This window comes from Camelus bactrianus, chromosome 6, assembly GCF_048773025.1.
Source record: "Camelus bactrianus isolate YW-2024 breed Bactrian camel chromosome 6, ASM4877302v1, whole genome shotgun sequence".
In the NCBI taxonomy this organism is placed as follows: domain Eukaryota; kingdom Metazoa; phylum Chordata; class Mammalia; order Artiodactyla; family Camelidae; genus Camelus; species Camelus bactrianus.
This window is the reverse complement of record NC_133544.1, coordinates 63,912,806-63,917,797: the sequence shown is the minus strand read 5'-3', so window position 1 is coordinate 63,917,797 and position 4,992 is coordinate 63,912,806. Positions and strand designations below refer to the sequence as shown.

The 4,992-nt window shown below is 40.7% G+C and overlaps 1 long non-coding RNA gene across 1 annotated transcript; it reads left to right on the top strand.

The window, feature by feature from the left end:
* Window positions 1-215: 215 nt before the first annotated feature.
* On the top strand, window positions 216-4,758 carry LOC105080833 (uncharacterized). The gene is made up of 3 exons (XR_012507590.1): window positions 216-245; window positions 689-783; window positions 4,714-4,758. It is a non-coding gene; the product is annotated as an uncharacterized LOC105080833 (long non-coding RNA).
* Window positions 4,759-4,992: the final 234 nt, after the last annotated feature.

Here is a 4,992-nt window from a genome sequence, read left to right as displayed (position 1 = left end):
TTTTGAGGACACGACTAGAGCAGAGGAGGAAGCCCTAAAGAAGGAACTCCTCCCTCATTGGCTGACAACTATTGGCAACAGCACAGTGGTGGCTCCACTCCTTGTAAGTGTCTATAAGCAGCTGTCGCTTCTGTTCCCTGGAACCTCTTTAAGCCTAAGATCAGACACAAGCTGTGGGCTCCTGATCCCAGCTTGTCCTTGAAGTATGAGGCTGGTGACTGGAGTAGCTGTGCTTCTGACCTGGGGTAAGTGCTCTGTGTCCACCAGGCGTGACTTTGAGGCCAAGGGGCCATGAAGTGTTATTTGCTCTGCACTCCTCGCCCTGTGCTCTGTTCAGCATGCTGGGGATGGGACTGAGGACTGATCTCTGGGTTTGCTGGGGAGCACGAACTTCTACATGACAGATTAAATCAGCCCTGACCCCAGAAGATCTCCTAGCACTACACAGGTTGTAAGAAATCTCTGGGTTTATTGAACAAAGGAGCCATGGATTAGAGCCTCTGGAATCTCTGATTCTTGCTGTTTATGTTTGGTCTCTATAAGGAGCAGCAATGCTATTTTTGCAGGACAGAAATTTAAACACTGGAGTAGGGGGCAGGCTCAGAGAATGTGGGAATGTTGTGTCCTTGATCCATAGATTTAAAGTGATTTGTGCTCAGGACCTAATTTTATTTTCTTGACCCCTTAGGGATTGTGATTGAGGCTGAGATTGACCAGCCCAAATCCAAGGATTTTGCAGAAGGAGAAGACGTAAACCTGCCTTGCAACCACTCTACCATTGGTGTAAGTGACTATATACACTGGTATCGGCAAAAGCCCAGTCAGAGTCCACAGCATATCATTCATGGCTTTCGAGACACTGTGACCAACAACATGGCCTCTCTGACCATAGCGACAGACAGAAAGTCCAGCAGCTTGGTCCTGCCCCGGGTCGCCCTGAGAGACAGCGCTGTGTACTACTGCGCCCTGAGAGAGGCACAGCGGGACAGACGGGGCTGCACCTGTGCAGTATCTCCCTGGTGGCAAGGAGGGGAGGGACGGGGAGGCTGCAGCCACTGAGAGCAAATCCAGAGCCACCTAGAAGGAGACTCAGAGAGCAATCAGAGGGAAAGTGAGGGGAAGGAAAGAGTGAGAATATGGATAAAGAAGAGAAGACAGAGAGGACAAGGAATAAGAGCTTCACTGGTTGATGTGGCTGAGACGAATTACAAGGAGTGTACGGATCATAATTTTGACATAGCAACAAAGTGAAGATGCGTCAATAATTTTCCATGGTTCCTTCTCATGTCAGTAGAATGTTGTTTTCAGTGTGTTTGTCTAAACATGAAAGGTGAGAAAATACAAGTAATTCTGCTTGTCCCAAAGGCTTGCTTCATTTGGATCCAGTGCAAGTCCGCATTCTGAAATGCACAGTATTACAGTTGTTCTGCTTGCCCGAAATAAAGTAGCCTTTCTCTGAGAAAAAGCTTGAGTACCCTTCATAATATTGTCTTCTTTTTTGGTGAAACTGCAAAATCTGCAATCATTTAATTATTTTCCCTATAGATTGATTTGGATGAATATGGATCCTGTTAACACGATGTCTTAAAATACTTCAAGGGTCTGAGAAGAAGTAATTTTCTACTCTTTGTCTTCTCTTCCAAGTTTTCTCTGAAAACAATCCATAGTGTTAAAAACAGAGAACATGAGTTTTGCTATCAGAAAAAACCTGTGTTCAAAATTATTAGTGTTGCCACCTATTTACTAAGCATTTTTAAGCTTTACTTCAATATTTGTAAAACAGGAGAGTGATATGTTTTTAATATTTTGTTGTGACAATTTATCAGTGATGGAGCTACAGAGATTGCCAAGTAGCAGATAATTAATTAATAAGGGTAAACCTCAATATGTCCAGAAAAATTATTTGACAAAATCCATCATTCATTCCTGATTAGAAGTTATCAGTGAATTAGAAATTGAAGGGAATTTCCTCAACTTAATAAAGAGCCTCTATGAAACACCTACATCAGACGTCATATTTGACAGTAAAAGACTAAAAGCTTTCCTCCTAACTTCAAAAATAAAAGAAGAGTTTTGGCTTCCACCACTTGTATTTAATATTGTACTAGGAATTGTAGCCAGTGCATTAAGATAAGATAAAAACACAAAAGACATACAGTTTGGAAAGCAGAAGTGAACCTATCTTGATTCACAGACAGCATAATTATCTGAGTAGAAAATCAAGGGAATCTACAAAGAAGATACTAAAAAAAATAAGAAAGTTAAATAAAGTCAAATACACATCTACCTATGATCATGCCGTTCCATTTCCAGATATTGACCCAAGAAAAATGAAAGCATATGTCTATACAAATCTTATACACAAAAGTTCATAGCAGCTTTATTTGTAACAGCCCCAAACTGGGACTGAACAAAATCCAAAATGTTCATCAATAGATGACTACATAAGCATACTGTTTTATATCTGTGTAATGGAATACTATTCAGCAACACAAAGAAATGAACCACTGACACTTAAAATCTTGGAAGAATCACAAAATAATTGTATTGAGTAAAAGAAGCTAACAAAAAGTTCATATGTCTCCATGTATACAAAATTATAAAATATGCAAATTAATTGATAATGACAGTAGTGTTGTCTGGAAACGGGGATGGGCAGTGAGGAGAACGTTTAGAGGAGGATTACGATGGGATATGAGGAAACTTTTGGGGTGATGCATACGTTCACCAGCTTGATTGTGGTGATGGCTTCACAAGTATATACGTAGGTCAAATCTTATAAAATTGTACACTTTAAATAAGTACACTTCATTGTTATGCAATTATACATCAATGAAGCCATTAAAAATCCAAATTTAACAAGTCTCCTCATTCAATGTTGTATAAGTCTTCTCGTGTCACCCAAAATACAAAATATTTCTCCTTTAGTTTTCATTGGCCTAAATCTATGTTTTTTTAATTAAAGTATAGATAACACTCTGCACTCATGTGTGATACATTTTTTTCAACTCAGCATCATCCCAGCCTACTTTTGCTTTCTTTTTAGTATGTGAAAATTGAAGTTTCTGCTGTTTTTCCAGAACTCATTTCTAGCTTAGTTCTGAGGCAGGTTCTGACAATGGGATTCGGATGGTGGAGAAGAAAGGAAGAACCCAAACAGTATCTGAGCCTGATTTTATTCCTTAAATCTGCCCCTGGGAAACTATTCCCATGTTGACTCTGGACTCATGAAGCTCCTTCATGTGAATCTGTAGAGAGTGAACTCCAGCACAGAGACAGAGCTAAGCTTCCATCTATGTGTCTAAGGATCGATGGTTGCAGTCTTTACAGAAGATACACCCTTCTCCAGAGCTTCATCCTATAGCTCTCAGGATTTTGTTTTGTTTTATAAAATGAACAGTCATAAAAAGGGAGCTAAAGAAATGCTTGTTTTTGCTGCTGGTACTTCATAGAAAAAGACCAATTACAAATAGTATAATCATGGCAACGTTTTTCCATGCTGATCCCAGAGCTTTCTCCCTGATCTTTGATGACCATCTTGGTATAGAACAGCGATCACAAATGAAATCTCGTAGGCTGGTATTAGATTGACTGCAACAAAACCATCTGGGAGATTTCAAAAATTATAAATTCGTCACTACTAGAAAATATGATTTATGAAGTTAGTGGTAGGATCCTAGACTGCGTAATTTTAAACCACTCACACATTGATTCTACTATTAGCTGATGTGTGAATATCCACTGATATGTCTTTAACAATTGAAAAGCTGGGAAAGAAGACAGTCCTAGCTCATGCTCCACACTTTTGATGCAGACCCACATCTTCAAGGTTCCCCTACCCAGTGGGTGGAAAATTATTTGGTTAAAGTTTGGCAACAAAATGTTGGCAGATGGGTGGTAATAGAAAGCATCCCTGAGGTTAGACATCCACTGAGAGTGTCAGATTAGTACTTGTTTGTTTCACATGGGCCAGTCACCTTATCTTGGTGTCACTGAAATTGTGGGGGAATAATATATTCATCTCAGATCATTCTGTACAAATTCAGTAATTTCAAGTATGCTTTTTTCTTGCTAGGATTCATAATTTTATTTTTTAATGATGTCCATATTCAGGAATATATGACTGTAAATGGGATAGTGTGACTTTTTCTCCTAAAAGGCTTTCATCAGAAGCGTAGCATTCCTTGCACTTGATACAATTTAGCACTAAGGGAACATTGCATTTCAAATAGCAGTGATGTCAGGAGCGTCCTAAGAACAAAACAGATCTGAGAAGTTACGACAGTTATTGATCAGGTTTCCAAGTGTCACCTGAGGACTGACACGTGCCTCATAAACACAGTCAGGGAGGAGAGCTTATCTCTGCCAAGGGGAGGAGACTAGGAAACATGCATCCCATTTCTGCCCCCGTCCACCAGGGGGAGCAGGTTCCTAACACAAACACACTTCCTGTGTGAAATGCAGGCTTCCCTTTATCCCTTCACTGTGACTTCAGCATTTCTTCGTGGTAGTTGTCAAGCACGTTATTCAGGCGACACTGTAGAGATGAACTCTCCTCCAGGCTTACTGACTGTGGTGCTCTTAATGCTTGGTAAGTAAAATGCCTCTAAAAATGTGTATTCTTTCTTCTGTTTCATCAGGAAAACCTTTAACTGTAATTTTATCTGAGAGCTTCATACCCAAGGGGACATGAACTATTTTATTCTTGCCCAGGACGAACCCGTGGAGACTCAGTGACTCAGACAGAAGGCCCAGTGACCCTTCCAGAATCAACTGCCCTGACTATGAACTGCAGTTATTCAGCTGCGGGGTACCCCACTCTTTTCTGGTACGTCCAGTACCCCGGAGAAGGTCCACAGCTCCTCCTGAAAGCCTCGAGGGACAAGGAGAAGGGACACAACAAAGGTTTTGAAGCCACGTACCACAGAGAACAAACTTCCTTCCACTTGGAGAAAGCCTCAGTCCGAGGGGCAGACTCGGCCGTGTACTACT